The sequence below is a fragment of the Opisthocomus hoazin genome, chromosome 13 (assembly GCF_030867145.1).
Source record: "Opisthocomus hoazin isolate bOpiHoa1 chromosome 13, bOpiHoa1.hap1, whole genome shotgun sequence".
Classification (NCBI taxonomy): Eukaryota; Metazoa; Chordata; class Aves; order Opisthocomiformes; family Opisthocomidae; genus Opisthocomus; species Opisthocomus hoazin.
This window is the reverse complement of record NC_134426.1, coordinates 24,360,268-24,379,415: the sequence shown is the minus strand read 5'-3', so window position 1 is coordinate 24,379,415 and position 19,148 is coordinate 24,360,268.

Sequence of the window (19,148 nt, the reverse complement as noted above, 5' to 3'; positions counted from 1 at the left end):
TTGAATGTGAAATACCTACAGGATTATTGTTTCAAAGGTGAAGCAGAATGCAGTATACGTGACAATATTTACAGAAGCATTTGCACTAAGTTCGAAGTAAACATTTTTTAAAAATATATGAATAGCATCAAAACAAGTTTTCAAATGTTCTTACAGGAAATGTTTTTAAAAACATTCATATGCTATTATGTCAAGAGGCATCAGCTCCAAAGGAGTCAGAAATTCTTCTAAAACTTCTGCCTTAATGTCTTTTCCTAAAATTGTCTGAACATAGAGAGGATTTGTGAACTGGATACTTAACAGCAAAAATTCAGTCAAAGTCAACAAAAGACCTGTTGTGGACTTCTGGTTCTCATTTTTCCTATTTCTCATTCCAGTGATTAGTGCAGGAGTGAAAACCCTGATTAGCTACTGCTTGTTGTGATGGATCTGACAAAGTGCTGTGACACAGTAGCCAAAAGGTACGCATAGTATAATGGAATACCTGTGTTATCGCTAGGCAGAAGGTTGAGTCTTCTACTGTCTCCAAACCAGAGACTTCTGTTTCTGCCTCATAGTTTTAGCTATAGACATCCATAGCTTCACTCCTGCAGAAAAACAAACCGAGATGGAATTATTGTAGAGAACAGGATAACAATTTTTAGTAGCCTTTGAAATGCATTTTGCCACCACGTGCATTAATGATAGGAATAGGCATAAACATTTTGTCCATTATAATAAAATATTAAACATTATTTTACTTTAAACAAAGGTAATTTTTCCAGGAGCTTCAACAAATTCAGGATAAGACCCCTTTCTGGGAAATTTAATATATCCTTTTATGCCTCTACTTTAATTGCACATTGAGGCTCATTGACTTTTTATGGTTGCCACTGTGGAAAATAAATTATTCACTAATTATTATATAGGTGGGTGTGACTATGTTGCACCAAAATGTTAAAACATTACGTCAAGTAAAGAGTGGAACATAGCACAAATTGATTAAAAATGCTCCTTTTTTGATGAATGTGTCCTTCCCTGCACATCAGGCTTGGACAGAGGGCTGAGCGAATGGCAAATTACTGTCATCATCATGGTGGCTAGTCATGAAGAAAATGGCTTTCTGATTTCACTAATTTACTTTTCGCTCTGTCCCCAAATGACAGTTCTAGTTTATCACACCATCTTAGTTCTGACATGTTTTCTTCCCTCTATGGATTAAGCACATTAGTTATGCAACAACTGTCTGAAACTTCTACAGTGTTTGAGTTCAAGATTCAAGGCTCTCTCTGGGGCTAGGTAAAGAAGACAGAATATCATCTTTCCACAGGGAATAACTCAAGCAGAATGTCTCTCTTACCGAGACAGCTTCAGAAAAAAAGTAATGTATTTTAATGTCTAAGGAAAGGGAAATCTCCAGGATTTTAACCAGAGAACTATTGCAATTGTACAGAACGCTCTTAATTCATCCTGGGTCTCATGCCTCTTCAAAAGAAGATAACTATTTGGCATGGTTTCCTCTTTCTTCCCCAAAATATTTTTTTTAGTCTCACTGGTATTCCCCCTACACCTAACTGACATCTCTTATCCGCAGGGTTTCCATCTAATGTAGTATCTTTGTTCTGAGACTGTATCAGAAACCCATGAGGGATTAGCAAATCACAGAGCCATACTTTCTTATAGTATGTAGATAAAATGTCTCAACTCATTGATTTCACTAGGCACCTAAAAATAACTTTTGCTATACTCTCCCCCTGTTCTGGGGCAAGTGTGAATTTTGTTTACAGGACCAATTTAAATTTCCAGGTAATATCTACAGATAACTTTACATTAATGGTATGTAAATACATTCCTGGGTCCAGCCAGCTGTAATAAACCAACATTTTTTCACAGATTTCCACAGTCCATGACTCAAAAGGAAAAGGGCTAGAATCGTTTCCACGTGACATTCAGTTGTTTCACTTGATACACTTTAAGAATATACCTAACTGTTATCATGGTGGTAGTGATAAAAGGCCCTACAGAAAAGAAAGCAGAACATAGGCCATACAACCATTTCTAAAGTGCAAACATTTAAACAGTAGCTTCTGTACTGCTTGTAGTGTTTCCTCACCTGCTTGCTTCAGTTATGGTTCTACCACATTTAACTAGCTCCCTCCAACCGGGTTCCATATCATGTCATACTTAAAGCATTATATATACCAGATGTTAGCTCTACCTCCAGCAAATACGTACTTGTTTTATTTATAGAAAATACCATTGCAGTAATTGAAGAATGTGGAGTCCCTAGGAAACACACTTTTTCATAACTGAGAACAGAACTTTAAACACAAGGGCATAAACACACAGTATCCCAAACTCCTAGATTTAAACAACTGAAAGGCTTCAGTGAAATGCCTATGGAATGAAGTAGCATTTTCAACTTACTTAAAACTCTCTTCTCCAGTGTTTTCTCTAATGTGTTAATGGCTCAGGCAATTTAATTTACATACAAAAGTACAAAATGGAAAGCAGTTTCCTTTGAACACATGTAGTAATTTTTCTGGACATATTAGGGTAGATTGCAAGTGCTTCAAATGAAGATATATGAGGAATGTACTAGTAACAATTCATTAAATTCTTTAACTAAATACCAAACAATTATGTTTAACTTGAAAGTTTTCATGTTCAAAGAGATCCTACTTTCATTTTCCAAGTCTCTAAAGAAGGCTGTAGAACAAAGGCTCAAGTAATGTACCTTTCAATTTCTTAAACTTGAAGGACAGTAAAAAACCTTCAAGATAGAGCATCTTTCCCTTCTTTCTTCTGCAGAAAGAATATGCATATGTCATCCCATTTTCTCCTTAAACTCTTTCAGACCTACCAGGATATATCTGTACTCTATCTACATGTGGTCTACTAACAGAAAAGTACTCACTATATCTAACTAATTTCCATAACAAAGAAACAAAGAAAATAAATACTGATTTGGGAACAGCAGATGTCCAAGAATTTCACATTTAGAATTGTATTTCCATTGTTCTGCACATGAACTCACTTTGCAGAAGACACAGCTACTTACATCCATCACCTATGTAGGAAATATGTTGACCATTTTACACAGGGAAAGAAACAGAATTTTTGAGATGCTACTTGATGTACCTCACGGGCTGCCATGTACCAATGGACAACCCTGACTGGTCAAGACAGTGCAACAGAAGTGATACTGATCGCTTCCGATAACTGAATGCTGATCTAAGGATGAATAATTTTATGCCAAGGATTCCAGCAGCACAGGAGATACACCTATTGTTATTTGAATGAATACGAGCAGGAAGTCTTACTGCGCTGGACAGATCTGGGTATCTCAGTGTTCTTACCCAGAGGATGTAAGTAAAATAAGTATGTCCTTAATATTTTCTTTTACTCTTTACAGTTGCTATCACAGGAATTTTTATACCTTGCCTATGATAAAACTTATTCCCCACAATCCATTCACTGAGATCACTGCATTATGCTGATAATAGTAGCACAAAATGATGCTGTTGGATTTAAATGACAGACAGGTGAACATTTTGAAAATGGCTTATTCACCTCTTCATCAGCCTTTTTTTAATTAAAATGGCATTAAGTCACAGTAGATAAAAAACCTCCGACACTCAGTGATTCTCTAAAGAGTAACACTTGCAGTTGCATCACGGCCATGATACCTCACTTAGCACTTGTTAGTTTAAAAAGTAGTAACAGAAGAAAACTGTAGGAACAGAGTGAGGGTTTTTCAGCTTGACATGCTGTTTGCAATTCTGTTAAAAGAAATTTTGAAACATAATGAGCCCATACTTTTTGTTTGATCTTTTAATATATTAATATTTGCAAGAAGAATACGCAAGACAAACTAATTGAGAAAAGCTTTAAATCTCATATCAATGTCTGAAGATTTTGGGAGCTGGCCCTAGAAAATGGTATTGGTCTATTAATAAATATCAAGGACATTTTTTCACAGCTCTGTTAAATGCTAAATGCTCCCATTAGCTGAAAGTGTATTATTTTGCAGTCAGAAGTGTGTTAACCTTTTAGTTGTAGGGGAACAATAATAAATCCATCCTCTTCTAATATGGTTTATCAGGTAATGATGGTACTTTAATAAATAACAACAAGCTCTTTATTCAACAGTACATAAAACATAACTAGAATTTTGTTTAATGATGCATAACAGTAATTCCTTATTTTGCTCCTTTTTTTTTTTTTTTGTAATTTCCTGACCTATTGTCCCTGGTATCTATAAGATACTTATGTTTAATCCTTAAAAAGTGAGATTTATCATCATGTCTTTGAAGTACAAAGGATCACAAGCCTCTTTCCTAAGAGCTTTTTTTTTTCAAGTCAATGTACAATTTTTAAGTGTTCCTTTTCTTGTTCATACACCACTAATGACATTGTACTCTGCACACAACAATTTACCTGTGCTCACCATCTGTGGACAGTTGTCGGATAGGATCAGAAGGCAAGGGAGATCTCTAAGCTTGTACTTTCAGCGCTTTGCCAGAGCTGTTAGATTGTGAGCTCTTAATATGCTATGAAATAAATAACACTGTGCTCAGAATAACTGACGACAGTGACATCTCAGACACTATTCACTTCTCTGGCAATTACTGACTTTTTAAAAAAGTAAGTTCCGTATTACAAAATTACTTTTTTAGAGTGACTAGGAGCTGCAGGTAATACCAATACTGCAATATCTGCAAAGTATCTCTTAGCACAAGACCACTTGCGGAAAGGCTTCCTGAGATAACACAAAGATAATGCAGAGATCAGCAACATTTTCTGTCTATGTGGAATTATCTGGGAGTATCAGTTTTCCAGGAAACTGATCCAAGGTCCATGTAGTACAATGAAAAAAAATATCTTTTTAACTGTGATGTACTGTGGGCAAATACCGCTGAACTATAAAGAGCGTCCACATCAGAAAAATCACATTTAGGAGCTGACAGTTAAAGTACCAGGCTTAAAAACCAAGAACTGAAGGAAGAGTGTATTTGTTTGTTTCATCTTGAAGAGATCGTTCCAATTCTACAAGAGCTGACATGTTGATACAAGCACAGAGGAACACTTCTGCTAGCATGCTGCTGTACCAATACTAAGTGGACAACTTTACCCGCCAGCTTCCCATACCCAGTACTGAAACTTGGAAAGAAAGGGAATAGCAATGGCCCTAGGCAAGCAAAGGGATGTTTCTGTGTGTTTGTTCTCCACAAATCAATGACAACTTTAGCTTCTGAAAAATTGGAAGGCATGGTCATACCATTTTTATCGGTCTCACTTTCTCTGGTAATGGGGAGAGGAATCCAACCCAAGCCTACTGCTGTTTTTGCTAGTGGAAGATACATGGGAAGAAAATCAGTAAAATAGGCATCTACAGTGATGTTTTGGAAATCACTGTTCTTATGTTATCTGATTGCTGAATTCTTCTGGCCTGTCTGCAGCTGTAGTTCTGTATAAAAGCAGTTAAGCTGCAGTGTTATGAGCAAAGGTTTAACAAATAATAGCCTAGAATCTATTTATTTCCATCTGCAAATTTATACATCTTGTAATTCAAATTTGCATAATGAGAAGTATATTAGAATCCAGATGCACATCAACTTAGATATGCATTCACTCCATTGAAGGGATGAATTTTGATGCCTCAGTAACAGACCTGATCTACTGTTTTTGAAAGTCAGTGAAAAGTCTTCCATCCATTAAGGGAATTCTGTCCCGACCTTTTAGGATTTTCAGTCCTTACCAAACAAAATTCCACAATTCATTATTTGAAGACTTTTCTTCAGCAACCATAACCTTTCTAAAAGGCCTGAGCGAACAATCTGTTATTCAATAGTGAAGAGAACAGCACACAAGAAGCCATTTCCAGTCCAAAACGAGTAAATAATCACGTCCCTGCCCATAGTAGGGGGGTTGGAACTAGATGATCCATGCGGTCCCCTCCAACCTAAACCATTCTATGATTCTATGATAACCTCACATTCCCCAAAAACAACACTACATATTTTCAGAGCTCCATCCATCTTAGCTTCAAGGTGGCAAGCCAGGCTTTTGGCTGCATCCTTGCACTTAGAAACAGGATCATGTTTCTCACCAGTTCTATCTGACATACTATGTGATCTTGTAGAAGGTACTTTACTTCCTTGTTTCTCCTCTACTTTTTACATTTTTTAATCAGGCTGTAAACTCCACTTGCCAACTGCCAGCTGAAGTGGGCCCTCGGTCTTGATCAGGACTATTAATCATAGTATAAGAAAATAAAAGATGTTCGTAAAGTTTAATAATGTTTCTACCTTACCTGCTCACAGAGTATAGATCCTAACCTATTAGTTATCTCATTTTTTTAGATTCCAAATGAGCGCCTTTAAGAGTGGAAATGTATCAGTACAAAGATTATAAATGATTTATTAACACAATGATGAAATTGGTTTTGTCTTTTTCCCCCACTATCCAAGGGCTGTAATGATTACTTCATTTTTAATGAAGTCTAACACCACCATATCAAAAAGATACTGAATATTACAATAGAAGCTTCATTTTTACTTTATCCCATAGTAGCAGTATTTTCAGATTGTTTGACATACTCTGTGCCCAAGAGGTCTTTGGATACAATGTTATGTATTTGTTCTTCTTGATTTCTAGTAACATTTTTTTTGCTTAATGCACCTTTATAAACTTTATCAAGATGCAAGATCATGTCAGTATTTACTAATGTAATTTCTTTTTTTCTGTTGCCAGATGTATATGGAAGTTTTCCGTGTTTCTTTAATACAAATTCATAGACATGAGAGTATGATGACACTAAAGGCATTAGAGCTAAGCCTGTGGATGCAATTACATGCAGTGAATCAGACAGTAAGGTGTTGAGTGCATCAAAATATGCATCATAGTTAGGAAATAAACTGCAAACTTCGATGCTAACACAAAAAAGAAATCTGGAATGTGGTAGCTATCTATAGCTGCAAAGGAACATCTAGGAAAGAAATCCAAAGGAAAAAATTCTGGTTACTACAACAACAAAAATTAGGAAATTGCAAGGAAGAAAAAGAGAGAATCACAGATTAATAATGCTCTTTCATTGAGGAGCAATAGGCTATCAGAACTCTATGCACCACCTTTGAATTCACTGGCACATACCAAGGGCTAACTGGCACAGTATGAGGTCTTTTCCCAGGTGTTCCAGTTAAAAATACATCCAGAACCTTTAAAGTCCAGATAAGAGTAAGTCTGAACGGTTAGCCTGGGTAGCTAGGAGGAGCACTAACTCTTTTCATCTAGCTCCTTTCCCCACATCTCCTTATTCCATTCCCTTCTCCATAAAAACAGTACACAATAGCCTCAAGTTCATTTTTTTTGAGAAATCTTGAAGGAGTAATGTCTGCATTAGACACTTATCTCTGCTTGTGAGTGATGGTCTGAACAGGAACTCCGCTGGCCCGGAGTGCCCTCTTGTACTCCAGGTTATGGTTCAGACATTTGGCACACCTACTTACGACTCCCTTCTGCCCTTTTTGGAGTCCTTTACATTCTAATTGGCTAAACCCACAGTCTCTCACCCCAGAGATTACAGCAAGGGCTTGCATGACCATAACAGTTCCATGGGGCTGAACAAAAATGGTCCTTGAACATCATATGGTTGCAGCATGAGAATCATAGCATGGAAACTTTGGGAATCAGTGTTCCAAGACAAATCTTGAAACCGCAAATTTGGACCATTTTAGCCTCTGCAGTTTTCCAGTTAATACATGAAAGCATATTTTGTAACCTCTCTGGTAGTCATAAGCTTTGTAAAATTGTGGTATTGGAACACACAAGTCAGAAGTTGTTTCAGATGCAATATTTGATAAATCAGTTCATATGTTGGCACAGCTTTTTGTAAAAATATTTTGCTAGCTGTCCCAGCCCACTTTTGATTTGTCACTGTGTTACTGCAAAAACCCTGTCCTTTTTGCATCTTTTTATCTTGTGGGGTAAGGTGGAACAATATCACTATTCTGATATTGTAACACACTATGTATACTCTGCATGTGCGAAAAAGACTACATGAAAGATTGTAGAAGCCGTTCCTAGTTTGAATTCCCTCAGCCAGAAAATATTATTTGTTCAATGGACTAATGAATTTTAACATAATAAAACTACACTTGCTCACCATTTTACTAATGGCTAGTGTTTCCGACATGACAGAAAAACAACTGCATGTGGACCAATATAAGCAACCCTCCAGCTGCTTAAAACATCTATCTCAGTCAGCATCAGAAAATGAATGCAGCTTTATAAAATAACATTCTTTATCTGCAGCTGTACTACAGGGCCCTCTGCCGTGCGATTCTTGGTAATAATGGAATAAGCATAGCAGGTCATTAAAATTATCCTCCCATTAGTTCTAGCAGTGTAAGCTGCATAATTGACATGTTAGGTTTTCACTATTGTTTAAAAACCTTTTCAGGAACAAGTGTCAAGTGGGCATTATTTACCACTCACTCTGGGCTCCTAACAAGGTCAGACAGATCCCCTAACCTTGTCAGGTGGCAAAGCCATCTGCCTCGATCTCGGTCTGATCTGATTTCTGTTTCATAAACTGAACTCCGCAGTCCCTTGAAAGAGAGACAATAGCCTTTTCAATGGTCTGAGCCCTTTCACCTTTTTTTTCTCTGCTTAAAGAATATATGTGTCTTTGGTCTTATGGCAAGAATGCTTGACCTTGTAAATGTGATCATTCAGAGTGCTCTGTAGTGTTGGAATGTGCTTTCATAACACCCGAAGGCTTCTTTATATTATCTAAGGCAAATGTTTGTTTATGAAAGTTGAAGTAAAACATTCACATGATCAAAAGAGAAATGAACAGACACCTGGAATTCAAAGTAAAAAGATCCCTCCTAAGAGGAAACTTCTCTTGTTTTAGCTACTGTTCTGAATCCAAACAGGACAGATTAAAACATTTCTCTCACTTCACTCTGAAACCAGAAAAAGAACAGGAACTATGAAAAACATCGACAGTTAATATCCTAACTAATTTGCTCTCCTTCTGTGTTTGTGAACTGCTGATACGCTGCTGCCAATGGTTATATTAGTCCATTAGAATAGTTGCAGCAAAGACTCTTTTGACCTTTGCTTGTGCCCGGGGGTACAGTTCCACAGTACTGCTTAGGCAGCCTAACAACCTGCTGTACCTAAAAGGAACAGACCTGTTTCTTCTTCTCTGCTTCTGCCTTCTCTGCCTGCTCACAGGGGCATCTCTCTTGCACTGGCTATGGTGTTTTTTTGGAATCTTCACTGAACTGATTTAATTTGTCGGCCAAGCAGAAAAGTATTTGCATTTTCTTTATCAGCTTTTTTTTCTACTGCTCATGTGAGCTGTATCACCTTAATGGGGGGCCACTGAACATCAACCTGAGTGGAAAGGAAACCAAAAGGAACATGCAGGGAGGAGGTAAAGAAAAGCGGTGAAGCTGGTACAGAAATATGGTGGGAAGCAAAGCTATGGGGTGTAAGACTTGCTGTTCTGCAAGATGCAAGCAGAGGAGACAGTGACTATTGCAGCTGCAAGCAGGAGCAAACCCCTCTGCCCCCTTTCCTAGGACTGGTTCCCACCACTCACCCAGCCTGAGCTTTTCTTCTGCTGTAGCAACAGCTTTATGGCATAACCAAAGTAGGCGGCCAGGCTGGGGTCTTTTGCTGCACCTCCAGCAACCAGAAATCTGTTGTTAAAATCAGTTGCCCTGCTTAAAGCCAGCCATGTTCAGCAGCTTCAGTGTGTGTCAGGATCGCACAGGGGAAAGGCTTAGTACTGTACACATTAACAACCTCTAATGCAGACAATCTAAAGACATTCTTTGACTAAGCATCCTTTGCTTTAGATAATATAGTAATTTTATAAGTCTGAAATTCAGGAGATACTGTCAAAATCTTCCTACTATTAACAAACACCACTTGCTCCAGACATAATTAGTCTTCCCTTTATTCATACAGCTTAAACACAGATGAGAAACTTGTTTCCCTGCAGATTCCTCACCACCTACTACAATCTCCAGTGTAAATCCATGTTTTTTCTTTTCCATTTCAAGATATTGCTCTGTCTGGTCACTCAGTCAATGCACCAAAATTCTTCCTCTCTCTTTATACTCCTCTACCCCTTTTTTCCACAGAGCCAATTAAAAGTCTGACCTAGAAGAAAGTACCTAACTACCATTGAGTCTGAATAGCTTCTCATTTTGAATTGCCATTAAGTTTCTTAATAAGGCATTGTAGGTAATATTAACTTCAGTCGAATGTCTTAAAAGGTATAGGCACTTTTCACTATCATAAATTAAACCAAATAAAATTTCCTTTCTCTCATATGGCTATTTTATGAGATTGGTGTTATTTATATTAAGCAGCTATCTAAATGCTCAAACTACATACTGATGGCTTAAGCAGTGGATTTTTTTTTCTCTTCTTCTGTTAATATCAAATACATTCAATTTGTTCACTGAAATACGGTTCTGATATTCCTAGCACTTCAGTTTCAATCTGCATTAAACAAAACCCTTACTTCATAACATGAGTGACTTGTGGTTCTTGGAAGAACACATGTGCAGATTTTTGAAAGTACTGTCTCTTGTGTTGACAATTGCTAAGGCTAAGAAATGAAACTGGAAGAAGATTAAAGGTAATCATGCTCCCTTCCCATTGTTTCTTCATCTGAAATTTACAGCTAGCCCTAACTGCTATAGTATCTGCAAGCTTCACAACAGAATCTCTGCAGTACCTGATAGGATAAAGGAAAGCTATTACTCCCTATAATGTAGAGAACTGTTGCATAAACAAACTAAAGTCCAAGTTCTTTTAACTTGGTACTCAAATGGAATTGAGATGCTGAAACGTATTTCGAAAGTTTCTTTTTATCAAACCTTTCAAATTAAAAGAACTTGGCTAGCTAAGAAATGTGGACAAAGCAATAAATCCACAAGATCAATGTCCAGTTTGGTTTGCTCATCCAAGCAGTGAGCACAGGAAATCCAGCAGAACATGATGTTTAAATCATTGTCACCAATCAGAAGGAAAGAACACTGTATAACCTTTTGCAAATTAAACAACAAATGTCCACTAACTGATATTCTAGAAGATGGTGAACACTTCAGACCTACTACTGTACTTGTAAGTCAGGAGGTGGATTTTATAGATGTTTCTGAGAACAAGATTGAGACTGCTACCTTCTAAGGAGAAAGAAAAGCCATTAAAAATTTCTACCGTCTGTTCTGTCCAGCAAAAACATCCCACAGAACAGAGAGAGAAAAGTCCTCCACAAAAGATACGGACATGTTATTTATAGACAGCTTACAAGTATGCAGTTGATTTTGCTTGCTCTGGATGAAAGTTACTGTGTTTTGGACAAGAAAACGCAGTTGATATTTGAAATTAGAACACTGATCGAGTGTTTTGAAAGTATAACACGTCTTCTTAGCAGAAAATTACAAAGAAGTCCAATTCCTATGCTGCTGATTGCAAGCTTTTGCATCCAAGACTTATCGAATACAGTTCTGCAACCTGCCTAGAACAAACATGGTATGTCAACTTGTAGGTGTCAATGCACTGTAGTGATTTAATAACAAAAGACTACTAAAGTAATATATAGTAATATGTGGGAATCGGCTGGGCCATGGGCGGCCTTGACGATCTTGATGGATTAGAGCCACATCTCTGAGCTAATTATTTTGTGCACCTGTGGTTGAAAAATAGGAGGAAAGGAACGAAGAAACAGGATGGGAAAATCCAACTCTTTGATAAGCGTGAGGGTCAAGTGAACGGACGCACGATGAGCAATCAGAAGAGCAAAGGAGCTGCATGCCAAAGAGACTCTGGGGGTGGGGGACAGGGGGATATAAAAATGCTATGATTAACCAATAAAGTGCTGCTGCTTCTGCTTGCTTTTTCTTGCTTTGCTTGCTTTTTGACTGCCGTGACTTGTTGTGGCGTGCTGCCATAGTAATATACAATACATATTATTATAGATTTTATAAAACAGATAAAAATAATAATATAATCTTTTAATAATAGAAATGTTTCTATTATATTGACAATAAAATCAAAGCATTCTGGTATGCTGTCATACATAGTTTTAAATGAAGCCTCACAGTAAAATTACGAAAGAGTAGCAAAAGCTCTTGCATGTTCAGCCCTCTTAGAAGCAGCTGCAGCAAGGGATTTAGATTAATGAGGTTGACTACTAATTCAATTAAATGTTAGATTAAAAAGTGAAATTAGCTATTAAAAGCCAGGAAATTATCTCTTTTTTGTTATTTTTAATGAACTTTTTTTCAGTTATTATGAATACAGGGAGTCATTGACAAAGAAGTTCTGCTGATCTACTCTTGTGTCTGCTTCAAAGTAAGGCATGAAGAATGGTTATATATTGTTACAAGATAATTTACAAAAAAATAAGAGTTCCTGTATTTATTTGGTTAAAAGGTGGTTAATAGTCTAATGAATGAGGGCTTATAAAATTTCTAAAAATGCTACTGTTGTAATTTCAGATGTTGTCAATATAAATCTCCCCTATTTTTTTACCACAACTAATCTCCTCCCCAACAGTGTCTGTGGTAAGTGGTTCCACAGACATTGCCCCTATTCATAAGGGCAATTTTAAAATTGCTGTCTTGTAATTGTATTGAATATCTCTTTGGCCTTTCATTAATTAAGAAAATGATGAAATTCTTGATTTACTTTTACATTATGGTTTATTATTTATGCCATTTAATCATCTCTACAGCAAACTATAATTTAACTGTTAACTATTCTTATTCTGTAACTGCTTCTGATGGCAATGTAGGCAAAATGTAAGTTTGTCTCATTGAGCAGTTTTAACTTGGGTTCATACATGTTGTTTGAACAGAGTTGTGGAAATTTGGACAATTCCTACTTTGTGAATGGGGGGGGCGAGGAGAGGGGGTACAACACTCTTGATATTATATAAATCATTATGTCAGACAAATCTAGATTTTTGAGCAGACAGTAAGATCAAGGAAGCTATTTGGGTTTGCAGACGAAAATTACTTCATGTACCATCTATTTCTGTCATTAAATATGTGAGCCATAGTTCAATGGAAAGACAGTCTAAAATGCTGAATTTCCATCTTGGTACCACAAACGTCCTCCTGTTCGGATAGTGTGATTTCTCTTTGACATTCAAGGATTATCCTGGGCTGCATCAAGACAAGCGTGGCCAGCAGGGCGAGGGAGGTGATTCTGCCCCTTTACTCTGCTCTCGTGAGACCCCACCTGGAGTACTGCATCCAGCTCTGGAGCCCCCAACATAAGAAGGACGTGGATGTGTTGGAGCCGGTCCAGAGGAGGGCCATGAAGATGATCCGAGGGCTGGAGTACCTCTGCTACGAGGACAGGATGAGGGAGTTGGGGCTGCTCAGCCTGCAGAAGGGAAGGCTCTGGGGTGACCTTAGAGCAGCCTTCCAGTACCTGAAGGGGGCCTACAGGAAGGATGGAGAGCGACTTTTCATAAGGGGGAATGGCTGTAAACTAAAAGAGGGCAGATTTAGATTAGATATGAGAAAGAAATTCTTCACCATGAGGGTGGTGAAACACTGGAACAGGTTGCCCAGAGAAGCTGTGGCTGCCCCCTCCCTGGCAGTGCTCAAGGCCAGGTTGGATAGAGCTCTGAGCAACCTGGTCTGGTGGAAGATGTCCCTGCTCATGGCATGGGGGTTGGAACCAGATGATATTTAAGGTCCCTTCCAACCCAAACCATTCTGTGATTCTATGATTCTATGTCTGCTTCACACATGGGCCCATTAAACTGTCAGTTAGAAGTCTTACAATTTGCCAAATGGATGCAGCCTAGAACACCAAAGCCATAGAGCTAGAAGTTCAATCTATTTCTCTCTGGGCATCTTTAAGTTTCTTTTCTACTAACAACTCCTGTTGGAAAAGATATTCAAAAAAGCAGTGAGCACTGACAGAATAGTTACGTGGAGAGGCTTCTCCTTTGATTTGCGTAATCTAAATAAAACACGTTACTTCAGGAAATCGAGCTGCTTTTCATAACCACAAAGTCTGATGTATCTGCTACTAAGGAGGGACGTGCAGACAGACTTACCCACTCCTCATGAGTTCCTATTGATCTCAGGGGATTTTATGAAGTGTATGTCCTAACCCTGAGGATGTCAGAGGCTGCCAAACTATGGTCTTCAGACGACAAATATTTAATGGGAAAATAAAAAATAGCCTGTGGCTTATCTGTAGAGTCATATTGCTTTTCATTTTTAATTAAAAGTCTCAATACGGTGACAGTGATGGTGGTTTCTGCAGGAAATGTTCAGGGTTGATTGTAGTCCATTGATGCAACCACCTGCTTCTCTACAGCTTGTTGGGTTTTAAGTTGTTCCCTCACTTTAAACTCCTACCCTCCATGCCAGTGATTTCTATGGGATTGGTGACACTTGCAAATCAAAACACAACCAGGTGCCTTCTGTTTCTGCCCTGGTGTTCATGTAAATGAGTCTAGAGACATATTTACTGAGAGCTCAGCATGGACAGTTATCACTCTTCTTTTTTTTCTCATTACAGTAACTTAGTGATTTTCAGGTTCACATAAATAATGAGATAGAATCCTAGAGCAGTTTAGATCGGAAGAGACCCCGGCAGGCCATCTAACACAAGTCTCTGAGACATAAGAGCAGTACCTGAGGTGATTCCAGTGTTTCTGCAGAGAACTGGAATGCCCTGGTAGAAGAACTTTGTAGACTGGTTCATGCCTGCTAATTAATTAATATATAATAAAAAGGCTGAACAGTGTACACTGTACAGTGAAGTGAATTTTGAAAGTTTTTCATTTTCTAGAGACAATCAAAAGGTATGGCTTAGTTCTACAAATGTTTCATTTTATGATATTGATTTAGGCACTTGGAGGAAGTTTTTGAAAGTAAATACACAAATAAAAATATAGAAGACAGTTTGTGGGATCTTCAGAAGCGTAAAGAGGCTGCAACAGTTTCTGCAGCACATGCATATGCTCCTCAAAATCTGTTTAGATGCCTGTCTGAATCCATTAGACGCCTACACTGTTTTTTTTGAAAAAAAAAAAAAAATCGGTCCTAACACAGCCAAGAGTCAGCATTCTTCTTATTAAGAAGACAGCTGTACCTAAAATGGCATTACCAATCTATTTGTTGTCAGTTTCCTTCATTCGACTGGAAAAAAAGAGGCAGTAGTACATCTAAAAGTTTCTACCCCTCCCTAGATTATTATTAATTTTTAACTAGGACTATTTAATTGCATCTTCACCAATTTACAACAGTTATTGGCCACAGCAATCACACAGCTCCTAAAGCAATTTGAAGTATTATACTCCTGTAAGACTGTATTTGTTTTTCAATGTTTTCTTTATAAATAATATGCATTAGGTTGGAACATTATCCTCATTAGCCTAGGGGACTGTTGAAAAGCAGTAGTTATACGAAAGATTGAATTTCAGCATTTCAGGTCCTATTATGCTAGGTAATTAAATGAGAACCTCTGCTAATTGTACTGCATCAAAGACTGACAATGGCTAGGAAGAAACGGCGTGTTCCATTCATTAAGCAAGGATAATACGCTTGTTACGACCAAATAATCCATCACGGTCAGAGAACGATCCGCACATTGCCTATCCCGGCGCTCCCGGACGCCCTCGAGCCGTAGCGGCACCGCGCGCCCGCGCCCTGCTCCCGCCGCTCCCTGCGGCCGGTGCGCGAGGGGGCACTCCCGGCTCTGCCGAGGCAGCCGCTGGCCGCACGCGGAGACCCCGCGCCCCGCGGAGCCGCCTGCCGCGTAGACCCGGCATCGGAGATGCTGCTCCTGACTCCCGGTCAGCCGCCGCCACCTCACTTACGGGAATCTGCCATTAACGTGAGCGCGCACACGCAGGGCCGTGACAGAGCTGGTACACTGAGTACAGCCTCCGGCTCCAGCGATTGTTACCGTGTGTTTAAAGCAACGGCTGACCCCAAGCTGAGTGTCAGGGGGTTCACCTGGATTAGCCGCTCAGCCTGGGCGCAGCGCTTTGAAGTAGCTATCCTTTTTCAGCCTGCAGCCTGCAACAGCTGTGTCTTGAGTCTTTCAAAGCCTTCACTGCCAGCAAATCAAAACAAGCAGTAGCGAAGTGACAAACACCTTTGAAACGTATTGTATCTGACAGAAGCTTTGTTTCTTAATTTAGTAGGTACACATTGTAACAACTAATTCACATGGCAGAAAACAGAGTGATTAATGGTATACATACTTCAAGTTTATCAAGATATCTTGATTTATTTTACTTTATGCATGCAAATATAAAAGAAGGAATAAGAGGGATCAGCAACATTTGTGGATGAATTGTTCCAAAGGTTATTCATATATGCAAATGCTGCAAGATACACACTTGAAAAATGCTGCATAAGACACAGGCGTTATTGGTTTATAGACTTCTATTGCAACAGAATCTAGAGATCATAGTTAGTCCATCACAGTCCCTCCCAAGAGTATGGAGTCTCAGGTTATAATCCTTGGAGAAAACAAAGAAACAAAGAGAAGAAACTTTACAGATGAAAAAAATACTGCCAGGGATTTCGGTAAGTGTTTGCTATCTGAAAACAAGTACTTAGTCTCGGCTCTGTTCGAATTCCTCTCACATTTGCTTTCCACAAATGATGAAGTTGTATTTGCATTTCATGTCTCTGGAAGCTAATAGTTCCAAATGTTACTGGTAGTTTGATGACTTACTACAAGTATGGACATCTTGAAAATCTGACCTTTATAATACAGTTACCATAGTTCTGGAATTAAAAAAATTAAGGAATTTGACACCATTATTATGTATTAAAACACTGGTATTTTGCCTTAGAGTAGATACCAGATTTGTGGATGCTCAAAAACATAGATGGTTCAAAAGCAATTGGAAAAATTCAGGGCAGAGAAATCCATCAATGACAATGATACAATTGTTGGCTCAGGAATTCTCTGAGCTTCAAATCTTCAGAGCCTGGGAAAGGACTATCACTGCACACTTGCCCTCTTGTACTCTTCCCAAGGCATCCGGTTTTGGCCACTGTCAGAAACAAGCCAGGCAAACCTTTGGTCTGACTCAGTGCAACCAGTATTATCATAGAGATTCTTAGCACATTCAGGAAAAAGGATCCGATTCTTCAAAAATTTCGGTTATTGAAAACTTTGGAAAAGCTTTTGCATGCATATAGAGTATTTTTATATATAAGTGCAGAAAATTAATTTTGCATCTAGCTAATGGCATGACTTTTCTAAAGCCGACGCATCAGGTGAAGCCTTTGCAACCAGAAACAGAACTGTTGAAAAGATTCAAAGCTCCCTATGTGCTTTTTATCAAATGCCCCATCTTAAATTATACGCCCTTTACCTTATAGTTGCTTTGCTGGACCTGATTCCCTGAAGCTTCTCACAGATAAATTTGGCAAACAGAGGAGTCAGAGGGAAGATACTTCCCTTATTTTACTAAACTATCTGTGAATAGAACTAGACAACAAATACCTAAAACCACGTTAGCCACATGGCACTTTGTCTCCATTGTTACCAAAATTTACCTCGGTTTGGTAGCAGTATCAAATGGGAAGATGGAAGGCCACATATTTAGTCCTATTGATAACAGTGATTTGAATATCTACTGTTTTTTTTTATTTACTCGGTTGCATTTTGAGGAGTGGTCTTTCTGGTAAAAAAATCCACGTCTTCAGCTCTAATACTGAAGGGTACACACCTATGGCACCCCAAATTTTTGATCCATGCAACAGAAACATATCATGTACATTGCTTACAGTTATGACTACAACTAGGAAAGACCGCAGTGACTAGGTCAGCTGGTTCCTTCTGCAAATAATGCCATCTTGTAATCCTAAGTCCTTGTTAAAAACATCTGTCAACCAAAAAGATGGTAATGCCAGGCACTATGGTAGAAAAATACATTTCAGATGTACTGAATATAAACCCATACCATGCTGTCTGCATGCAGCACAAATGCAGACTTTAAGAAATACAAGTTATATCTCTATTTCAAGGATAAATGTTGACACTGAAGTATAATAAAATCACTTTAAATGGCAATACTCCTAACTGCAAAACAAAGCATAACAGACAGAAGAGAGATGATAATGCAGCCAGGTACAAGGATGGGATAAAACTCAATGCTGAACACGTTTTCACTCTATTCCTCTATGTGACTTCAGATCTCTGGCAGAATTTGGGGTGCACCACTCGCCATTTACTTCTGTTGGAATCTCGTATACATGGAACTATACAGAATGCAATTTCAGTATGGACACTTGCAGTGAACTGGCCACAATCACATCCCAAGGATTTAAAATCCTGTATTTAAAGAAAATGAGTTAAGAATAGTATAGTTCTGAATAATTACAAATAAGTGAGCAGAGAGGCATATATTAAATGAGAAAGCTATTCACCTAGTCCTTTTAATTTTAAAGAATGGTGGAACACATATGTAGCTTTTTTCCTCTATGTGTCCATGCGCTTGATGAAACTATTTGATGTCATTATCCCTTTATATGTAAAAGGACATGGAAGGATAGAGTAGGTGACTTGTTTAAGGTCACACTGAAAGAGAGAGTCATTTGTATGATATAGTGCCAAGGGTAACAATATATGGCAAGCTAAAACGGAGAACAAGTTAAATGGGCCATTGAGTAGTAGACATAGTCAGTGCTAAACGATTACATCCAAAACCACGCACGTGTATCAAGGACAACCTATGGTTTTGGCTAAATTACAGAGTAGTGGTCAAAGACCAGATTTTCATTACAGAATTATTACAATCAAGATTACAGGCTGCAATGTTTCTTATATTCACTTATGTCATGAGTGCTAAACTGCTGGCAAAATCACAATCCCAACATCCATTTTCTAAAGTTCTATCAGATTATTCCTTCTGACACACTTTTGCTTCCAGCCTAGTCTTAGGGTTGGTTAACAGGTTTTTGATTTTCTTTTGCTATTGAAAATCTACATAGCACAAAATTTGGTCATTTTTGCCTTACAAAAACACACTTTCACATTAAGAAAAAAGTATGTAAAATCTTGTACTTCAACTATTTTCCATTTTTTGATGAATGGTATACATTACTATGCTCAGTATAAGACAACTTTATAGATTTTTCATT